The sequence below is a fragment of the Xenopus laevis genome, chromosome 2S, assembly GCF_017654675.1.
Source record: "Xenopus laevis strain J_2021 chromosome 2S, Xenopus_laevis_v10.1, whole genome shotgun sequence".
In the NCBI taxonomy this organism is placed as follows: Eukaryota; Metazoa; Chordata; class Amphibia; order Anura; family Pipidae; genus Xenopus; species Xenopus laevis.
The window spans coordinates 123163957-123175431 of NC_054374.1; positions in this window are offsets into that span (position 1 = coordinate 123163957).

Below are 11475 nucleotides of genomic sequence, written 5' to 3' on the forward strand. Positions count from 1 at the left end.
CGCTGGCGAATTTATGGAGGTTGGTGAATTTACCCCTTGGTTTCCACTGATTGTACCAGGCAGCAACCAATCAGTGACTTGAGGGGTGACCACATGGGTCATAACTGTTGATTTTGATTTTGAGCTGAATGCTAAGGGTCAAATGCAAACTCATTGAAAGGTTATGGCTCATGTGGCCCTCCATGTAGTCACTGACTAACTCAAAGTTAGAGAGCTGAAAAGCAGGAAGTTGGTTTCTGTTCTGTTATGTCAGACATCCAGTCTTTATACATTACATTTTTGGCTGACTAACTATATTAGAAACACTTTTTATTTTGCAAAGCCTATTTACCCAGTTTTTATTTTTACACAAAAATGTTCCTTTAATATTTGCAGATTCCTTTCACGCAAGTAGTTTAACCATTTTTACCAATTCTTTTTACTGTGATTATCCTGTAATTCACTGCAAATACAATGTTAAGTGGCCCACACATTCTAACAAATATATTGTGGAAATTTTAGTACATCCAAACCTGTAAGTGGTTCAGCAAAATGCATACTGTTTTGCATCCATATTGTTTCATCTTTTGAAGATTGTGATGGTTGGAACTCACCATTGCTAATATGGGTTCAAAACAAAAAAACTTTATCCAGAAAGCTCTGCATTATAGGAAGGCCATCTCCAATAGAGTCCATTTTATGCATATAATTCTAATGTTTAAAAATGATTTGCTTTTTGTCTGTAATAACAATTCAACAGTAGCTTGTGCTTGATGGTAACTAGGCTGCACAAATCCATATTGGTGGCAAAATATTTATATTGGGTGTAGTTATATGTTGCAAAAATTTTTTAGCAGATGTAGGGGCCTATTTATAAGCTGTGTGCAATGAAAATCACTGATAAAATGGTGTACAAACTGTAAAATAAATGGCAAATTTATCAAGGTATGTGTTATTTTATGTCATGCAAACGCCTCTGTTCTTTTACACTGCTTCAGACCTTTGTAAGTAAGTTCTGGTAGAAGTTGTTCAAAGAAAAGGGCATAAACAATTACACCATTTTTGTGCCGTTATTTACGCAGCAATGCCTGGCGATATGTTGTGAATTATTCCATAATATTTTTACAACACATAATAAATCTGCCCAGTAAGGTATGGAGATCTTAATTAGAGAAAGATACCTTATACAGAAAACCTTAGGTCCCAAGCATTCCAGAAAGTAGTTCCTATACCGATATATACAGATATTCATACTGTATACATTCATTTAATTTTATTTGCTGATTACACAAATGTCTTTCTTCTATTCCTAGAATAATTTATGAAGCTTAACATACAAAGGTGTCTTGAGGAAAAAATCTATTTCTCTTTTTCAATAAATACTGGTATAGTAGCCGGTGGCTCCTGGAGTTGCATAGTTGAAATGAGTTATGTGTGCCATTGATTGATATGGTGGGGGAAACTGGACATAGATACTTTTGATGTTCCTAAAGTTTGGATAGTATGCTGTTAGCTTCATGCAAAGAATAATAAAGTATATCGGTTTCTGAACATATTCCAAGAGATTGTTTTTAGCATGGTGAGTAGATGATTTGTCCTAGAGGGAAACAACGTGTTCTCTAAAACCTATATTTGATTTGCATATCTTAATCTGCATGGGCTTTCAAACAGCACTATGCACATAAGTCAGCATTAGTCTTTGTCTGACATTATCTTTTTGAATTTTTCATGAAATTCATTCCTTTGCTCATGCATAAAATATCAGAGTATGAGATACAATTAGTGTAACCTCATAAATATCTGTTCTCTAGAAACAAAACTTCCTTACTAATAATCTATAACAAACCTGGGAGAATTTTATTTTTTGCACACGACTGGGGAAAAAAACCCCAGAACAAAACCAAAATAAAACAATAGTTTGCTAACAAAATGACTTTCTTTTGAAGTATGGTACAGTGCTTTTATCTTCTCTTGATACGAGTTTCATCTTTGGTGAATAAGAATGTATTTGAACAGAATGATGTGCCAGGATCTCAATTTCTCTAGAGAAAGAACAAACTTTGTGTGCAGAGCTAAGCTGCGATTAAAAAGTATTTAGAGCCACTCAAAATATTACAAAACTATTTTTAAGGGAGGTCAAAAAACAACAGCAACATATTTTTGAATAATACAGTCCATTACTTGATTAGGTAACAAAATATGAGCTAACTTCAGAATAAATAATATAATAATATATGGTATGTAATAGTCTGTTATATGGGAACCCTGGGTAAATTATTTATCACTGGGCATCAATCTTCTTTACTTTATCAGTAGATTACGGGTGTGTGAGAGCTCTTCCTCTACAAGATATGAAATAACAGAACACATATGAGGATCAAACAACAATGTAGTCAGGAACAGGCCAAAGTTAAGGATGAGAGGCAATATACATAATAAAAACAGGCAGAGGGTCAAACCATATTAAGCACACAAAAGGAGGCCTTTAGATCAACTTGGCAGTTTATGGGCTCTCTGATGAACCTACTCAACCAATACCTGGCCAGAATTGAGCCAGATGTCAATTAGGCAGCTTTAAATTTCAAGTTGTATCAAGGACCATATCGGCCACATATTCCAGTCATTGTAATCTGATGGTTTGGCTCTAGGGAGGGAGAGATCCGCTCATTTGGTGACCTGGGAAGTGAGCAGATCTTCTAATGTATGAAGACAAGTTTTGAGCAGGAAGTGAGAATCAGAAGCCAGCTTGGGCAAGAGTTCTATGTAGAACTGACCTATAAAGGATGAAAGGGAAATTCAAAGTGGCCACATACAATTCTATTCTGGCTTCAAAATGCACAACAGTGTCAAGATGCGCAAAGAGAATGCATGTGTACCAATGACTGGCACACCAAAAGGTAAGAAAGAGAGACATTCTTTCTGTATGTCTTACACAGTGTACAGTATATATTTCATAGAAATGTATATAAATACAATATAAATATTTCACAGCATGTTCTAGTAAAAGCTATTGACACACAGGACATAACCCATTATGCCATTTTCTCTATTATTTATAGTGAGAAAATGGATGGTACTCATTCGGACATACCTAGCAACAAGAAACTTTTATCAGAATGTATTTAAAGGAGAACTAGTATATAAAATTAGGATAGAAATGCTGCACAATGTGTTTGGTATCCTTTACCAGCCCAAGGCAACTACCTACAGCCCTTTAAAAAGGATGATCTGTGCCACTAAAAATACCCCCAGAAGCTCCCGATCTAATTATTTTGCTCATTTACAGTTGATGTCAGCTCAGAAACCAATGCAAGTAACATCAAAATGTAATAATCAGTTCTGTATCATCAACTTATAGAATATGCTTATCTCATTTTCTACTTGAACGTTTGCTTCTTAGCAGCTTCCCAGTGCAGTGTCACTGACACATCTCGCAAATTCCAAGATCGTGACCCCTTTGCCCAACTTCAAAGGTCTGAATTACTGTTTTTTTAAAGCTTTACTGTTACTGTTTTTTAAAACTTTAGCTAGTGCAGTATATTCCGTGGATAAAATACAACATTTCTGCCCTTATTTGTTATAAGGTTTTAGTTCTCTAAACATAAAGTTGGCAAACACTTTTGTGACACATTTTTGCACAAGAGGAAACAGCCACAAATCCATCAGTGTATCAATTCCTTACACAAAATAATATGATTGAATAATCAACTAAAATTACCCATAGTGTATCAGTTATAAGTCATGCCACAAAGGCCTTAGAATACACTGAAATACAAATAAATGCAATAAAAAACCAAGTGCTGGCAGGAGCATAAAGAGCAATTTACTTTTACTGGACACGAAGGGGGTGCTCATTGTCTCAGTTTAATGAGATTGAGAATATCTGTCTGATTTTGTACTGGAAGCTTCCCTGTTTGTGATCAGAAGAGGAACAGCAGGTGATTTTGGATTCATGTGTTTAAAACTTCACAGACACACTGCCAAAGCTTTTAGGTTGGTGTAAATGCCAGCAACAGAGTGGTGTAGTGATGGGCGAAACACATTGAAGTCAATGGGCATCAGAATAATTTTGACGAGCGTCAATTTTGACGTGAACGACAATCTTTAAACACCGGATTATTTTGTCCAAATTCATTTACAGTAAGTCAAAGGGTGTGCGCATCATTTTGGCACATGACAATTCTGACTCGACAATTTTGTTTTGTTGCACATATTTTTCGTGGATGTATTTTCACCACATTTTCACTAATTTATTCGCTGTGTTCCTTAGACATTCAGAAGCAAATACAGCTAAAATTTGCTAAGGGGCCCTAGAGCTTGAAATTTCTGAAGGACAAAAAGAAAACTCAGAACATCTACAGTCCCAGAAAGATAGACCTACTAAAACAAATAAAGTAAATAAAACAAATAAAGTAAATTGCAATGAACTTGACTTGCTATTAATATTCATGTGTAGATATTATTATGATGAACTGATACACAGATAAATTAAATTTGCTTTGAATCCATGTGAGTATTAAGAATTCATGAGTTGTAAGCAACATGTACACATTGCAATAAAAAAAGAATATCACATAAACTGCTATTGTATAAAACTGTAATAATCAGAAAAAGAAATTATTGCCTAATGAGTATCCCAGGGTGTTTGCCAATATAAGAAGGCAGAGCCCCAGAGGCTGCAATCATGTAAATGATTTCCCTAGCAACAAATATACTAAGAACTAACATAACTTGGACAACAAAATACCAAACTTCCAATCACATACAGTAAAGGTTCTAATAAAGCAACTTGGCAATAAGTTCTTATTAATAGTCAAGCAATCTTACCTTGGCACTAGTAAGAAACAGTAGGAAGAATAAGTAAAACACACACAATACAAGCCATATTACTAAAGACCACTATCACAACACAAAATTCCCATGTATCTCTTTCTTCTTCAAGGGCACTTTTACTAGGAGGAATCCATCTGGTCAGGATCCTTTTAAAAGTTTTGTTTTTCAGAATTTAATATAAGCCACATGGCCTGTGATATCATTAGCTTCCTACCAGTCAATGCTTTGCGATGAACTGACTGAACGATCAATGCCATATGACCTTATATATAATGGATAGAGGGTGGAGGCTGTGCTATAAGCATTACATTCTGGGTGTCTCTTTAAAATCATTTTAGGAACCCCTGCAACAACAATTACCTGTTTTACAAATTTCTTTCGATCATTTAGGGTCCCACTAGTTGCCCTCAATTCCACATCCAACCCAACAGAACATACTTGTTGCAAGTATGTCCCCTTTCATCCAGGCCCAGATTTGTGGAGAGGCCACCAAGGCCCAGGCCGAGGGAGGCAGGATTTTAGGGGGCTGCATGCTGCTCAACCACACGCTGCATGCTGCTCAACCACACCCACATTGGTTCAGAGACTGTTCTGGACCATTGATAAAGAGCCAGAGATGGCTTGAAACGTTGCTACAATTGGTCTGTGCCGTGTTTGAATAAAGGCCTTTTATTACATTAAGAAGGTGCTGTTCTTGTCTACATTGAATCTTCTACAGTGTGGGGTGGCCACCATTGAACGTACACCAGAAACAGTGGAGGAGTTGTGTGCTGACACAGAATCACTGATTGATGTTCTGGAGCAGGGATGGGTGAATTTGACCCATTTCGTTTTGCCAAAAATTCGCCGCCAGTGAAATGTCGTAGACGCCCATTAAAGTCTATGGGCATCAGAAAAAAATTGTTGCGTGGCAAAATTGTTTTGAAGCGAATCTTTTTTTTTTTGATGCACGCTGCCATACAAGTCTATGGGCGTCATTTTTTCGGCAAAACGAGATGAAAAAATCCGCCCATCCCTATTCTGGAGATACAATAGTTTTTAAAATTCCATGTGCACAATCCCCATTGGTCTGGTCCCAATGATGAAAATTTGAGTGAATAAAAAGGAGGGGACAGGGGCAGCGAACAACAGCAGAAGTTGGGGCACCTGCTATGTAAATCCGGCCCTGCTTTCATTGTGTCTTAAGAGTTCCCTGTTTAAAATTATTTACCTATTATTTCCTCAAAGTGCTTTATTAAGATTAATGAATATGTAGGCAAGAGGATAAATTATTATTTTATTTCATTTGCAGAGAAGGTCCTGAGGGATGCCAATCTCATGCTCATAACTGCATACATAAAGGTGGCAAGATTTTGGGGGGGAACTGGTACAGTATTTGCAAGTTATTAATAGGCACAGAATGTCGAGAATACTAATTCTATATATTTTTGCCAAATAAGCAATGCAGAATTTCTGCAACCACCATGCTATGATGAAATGAATAGCTAAGATTCAGGTAATAACTTTACCACTGAAGATTAAGCCCAATATAAATGATGATAGCAGTATCATTGTTATTGTATATATATATTTTTAGGTCGAAGAAAAATCCTTCGATCGATGGATTAAAATCGATCGAACTATTTACGGTAAATCCTTCGACTTCGATATTCGAAGTCAAAGTATTTACATTCGGCAGTCGAATATCGAGGGTTAATTAACCCTCGATATTCAAACCTTGGTAAATCTGCCCCTTGGTGTATTAGTTAAAATCTTCATTTATTGAATATAGTTAAAAACATAAATATAGCTCATATGAATGTGATCAATATCCCACGCTTGACGCGTTTCGTGGCCTCTCGCCACTTCCTCAAAAGCATAACATTCATATGAGCTATATTTATGTTTTTAACTATATTCAATAAATGAGGATTTTAACTAATACACCAACTATTGTACATTTAAATTATTGTATTGAAATACTTTATTTTTAGATTCGTAAAAGTAAAGAATGGATCTCCACAAATGAAATGTTTTTGTTTAAAAATAATGCAGGCAATTAAATTTTTTTCATTCATATGTATGCTTTTTATTTTACTTACTGGGAGTGGAGACAGGAGTAAGCAGTAGAAAAGGCAGGAAGGTCTGTGAAAACTGGGTGCAGTATCGAAATTAGTAAAGATCTTCTGTACTGTGCAGACACTTACCCAAGGTGGTGCAGGCACTCTTGGGAAACTGGAAAAACATGGCAGTGCTGTCCTCCTCAGTCAGGACCATGAGCTGGTGCGTATGTGCGTATAAGAGATGCACTAGCCAGATGTAGTGAATACGCAACTACATTCACTGTGGGGTGCCTAATAACTTTGCACAACTCTCCCCCCATATTAATGTTACCTTTCCTTCTCCTTTGAAGATGAAAGTAGAGAATACAGAATTTATCAAGGCAATTTGATTTATTTCCTATTCAACTACACTTTCCTGTCAAGAAAAAATCATTGTGGGTGTCTCAGAGCAGCTCTGTGGGTGTCAGTCAGTTTTGGGGGTGTCAATATTTAGCACAGCTCAGCAGAAGCATTGAGTAGTGATGGTCGAATCTGTACTGTTTGTGAAACGCATTGAAGTCAATGGGCATCAAAATAATTTTGAAGCGATCGACAATTATATGCACAACTATTTTCTCCAAATGCATTAAAATGGGCGTTCAAGTAATTTTGACGCACGACAATTTTATGCACGCGACTATTTTGATACGCAACCATTTTTTTTTGTCGTGGAGGATTTTTTTCCAGCAAATTTTCACCGCAGTTTGGCAAATTAATTTGCCGGCAGTGAAATGAGGAAATTCGCTGCAAATTCGTGCCTGGCGAATTTATTCGCCCATCGCTAGCATTGAGCATTGCCACCCCTCAAACCATTATTTTCCATGCTGGAACAACATGTTTTTTAATAATAATACTTTCTATAAAATACTTACAGAAAAAAGTCTGATTTATTGTTCCTCCCAAAAGAAATATAATGTATGATAGGAAAGTGATAGTGGGTACCATAGGAGGTTAGGCTTAATGAATATGCAATTAATGAAGTAAAATGTAAATATTTATTTTAAATCCACCTTGCCAGAATGATAATAAAAATTTTACTTTTGCAATTAACTTTAGTATAATTAATTAAAGGCTTTGGAGTGTATGTAAATGAAATGCAAACAATTGTTGATCTTATGTTTTAAGAGTCAAACTGAACAAATAGAGGGGCCGGTATAGTTTCTATCCTACAAATAAACACTTCATTTAGCTAGAATTAAATGGCAGCTGTGTATTGTGACATAGACATCTGGAGTGGGAAAACCAGAAAGATTGATTTGGACTCGTTTTCTTTGCTATCAGGGATTTATATTCAGAGAGAGCTTGTCGTTCTCAATCTATTTGCTCTACTTTTGTAAACATAACATGCCTTCTAATATATTTACCTCAGCTGAGTCTTAAATACTGACAAAATCCCCAAATGTAATTGCTGGTTTATAGATGATTCCCCCCAATATAAACATTTGCCAAAAGGCAAAACTCTCTGCCTTCAATTATTGAAGCCCAAAACTGTGAGTATGCAAATAAAACCAATTTTGTGAGTCACAACTAAGAACAATTGACTCATTTTTCTTCTGTAAAGGGATGTCAAAAGTGTTTTTCTACTCCATTAAATTCAATGGGCTTACATCTATTTGCAAGTATTATTCTATGGTGTGGGAAGACACAGAGCAATAATAACACAATTACTTATTCTAAAGTCGCCACCCACTTAAATGACTTATTTATTGTTAGCCAATAGCTGGCGTTGGTTTTTACTCTCTGTGTTCCATACTAAATATAGTAATCAGCCATGCAGCAGTCCAACAAACGTGTAAAATTCTATAGAGTTAAATCAGGCACAAGCCCAGTTTAATTCAAAGGTTTATTCATGGCTTGTTGACTGTGGTACTGCGAAAAGAATTGACAGTAGAGGAGTTATCAAAAAACCCACAATATCAGAAAGCCCTTTTTTTAGAACTTTTTAACTACCGCTAGCTGAATCCCATTGGCAATAATTACTCCAGGCATATCTCCCCATGGCGACCACAGTGATGCTGGAATCATAGGTATGATTGCACTCCAAGTTGCACTAAGCCCACTGCACTTGTGTTTGTAAATGACCCCTTATATTGTCTTATAATTGTCTTCATGGTCAGATATCATGTAAGGCATGTGATAACTCTATAAAGCAATTTATAGATTTAGTCAGAGTAGGTTTTTAATAATACAAAAAAAAAATATTTTTAAAGCCACATATATGGTTTGTTCAACGATCTTTGGATTTTCAGTTGATGAAAACTGCATTGTCAACCTTATCCATCCTTATATCAGCTTTGCCTTCAATTGCTTGCTTCTCTGTGTCTTGTTTCTCAAATAAGCTTGTTCTATATTTTGCCGTGGTTGTCGCAAATCCTAAAATAAAAACTGTCCAGCAGTCCGTTCTGTGACATGAACATGTTACAAATAGGGGATAACAAGTTCAGTGCTCTGATATACAGCAGCTCATTAAGATCCAAGCTGGCACCAGAATAAAATGCTCATTTGTTTATCCCCACAATGCTGTTCTTAATTCTGCAGATATATTATTTATCCATCCCTATATTTAAGGGATATCAGGTGCAAGGGAATTGTGGACCTTCAGAAGACTTTTAAATTCATTTTAATAGGCCTGTATCATTTACAAACATTTATGTTTCAACATTCCACTTTTTTTTAAAATGTGACAACTTCATACGCACATGTACAGAAAAGCATGCAAACAAGGTAATAAGACGTGCATTTCCTTCCCTCTAGAACTGGTTCAGGATTATTATGACACACTGACAGCTAGCTGGAAAACAATATTACCGCACACATGACAAATATTAATTCATATCGCAAACTTGCAGGTATACATAACATTCCCTTCCAAGACACAAAGGAGTTAAAAGAAGTCTAAATCTGCAATGATGTCTTTAATATGACAGTATGTGACAATATTTACTTGTAACTATATCTCTTGTTTACAATTCATTTGACCTGTCATCAAGTAACAAAAGATTGGACCTCTGTTACCCTGTGATATTTGGCAGCTCTTTGACCTAGCTTGCAGAACTGCATCCAGGTCCAGCCCAGTTAGCTGACCTCTCCTCTTCATCATTTCATCATTTACATTTCTCATCTCTGTATCTCTTAACCACATCTTTCAAATATTTCTGCAATATCCAATGCCCACCATATTAATATTAATCTGCGTATTGTAACCCCTACATATTTTTATTCTAATTAAATAATTTATGTTCCTTTTGTAATTTTCAAAATCCTATAGTTCCTACATTATCCATATACTATTTATTTATTATACATAGTATATGCTGTAGCCTGACATGTTTGACTGGATATTTGTATTTTGCATACAATTTGTAACACCATTACACAATATAAAAATATTTTGTTATTGTTGCAGTGACCTGTGGGTTGATCACTTGTTAGGCGGCCTTGGGTAAAATCCTGCGTCAAACCAATTTAAAAGACCTGGTACCAACCCAAACCCGCAACCCGCATCCCACGACCGGAACAGCAACCCGTGTATTTACCCACTTTGATCTGCTACCCGACCCAGACACGCAACTGCCTTGTCCGGAACCCAAGACGCAACCTGATCACCCCCATCAAATAGGAAGTGATGTTGCTGCAAACAACAAATTACATCATCAAAACTGGGCGGGACAGAAACAAGTTTTAAAATTTTAAAAGGACTAAAATATAGACAATATAACATAAGATAAGAAATTTAGATGAGACCAGCAACCCGACCCGCAACCCACACACCGCATCTATACCTGCACCTAAAAAATGTTACCCTCATTTCTCAGGGTACCCACTTTTTTTGCGAGTACAGATGCAGGATCTAGCCTTGGGTTGAAATTTGGGTGACCATTTGTGTTGGGTGTGGGTCACATGGGTTAAGTACATAGTGTGCAAAGCAAGATGCCCTGGGTACTGGTCAGGTATTTGTCCTACAATGGCAACATTTTGGCAATGGGTTGATGAGCAACTGTTGCTCACTAGGGATGTAGCGAACTGCCGATTTGGTGTTCGCGAACGCCGTTCACGAACACCGGCAAAAAATGCGAACGTTCGATTCGAACGATCGAAGGATTTTAATCGTTCGATCGAACGATTTTCATTCGAATCGAACGATCGAAGCATTCGATCGAATGCTTTTCATTCGATCGAATGCTTACAATCGTTCGAATGAATGGAAATCGTTCGATTTTTAGCGGTCGAAGGAATTCGAATGGTCGAATGGTCGAACGATTTGTATTCGAATCGAACGCGAACTCAAAATGCGAACGTCGCGCGACGTTCGCGAACATTCGGCGGACGCGAACGGTCGAAGTTCGCGCAAACAAGTTCGCCGGCGAACAGTTCGCTACATCCCTATTGCTCACAAGCCACCGGTTGGGGATCACTGGAGTAACTAAGTAAAAAATTAGTCTTTCTTGCTAGATGATTCCTTTTCTTTAAAAAGTATTTACAAGTAGCTGCTGCTTTTACACTGGAATTTTACACGTAAAACTTTCCCCCAAAAATGTAAATGCATATGGTAAGTGTGGTGTATTTCATCACCATTTTTTAC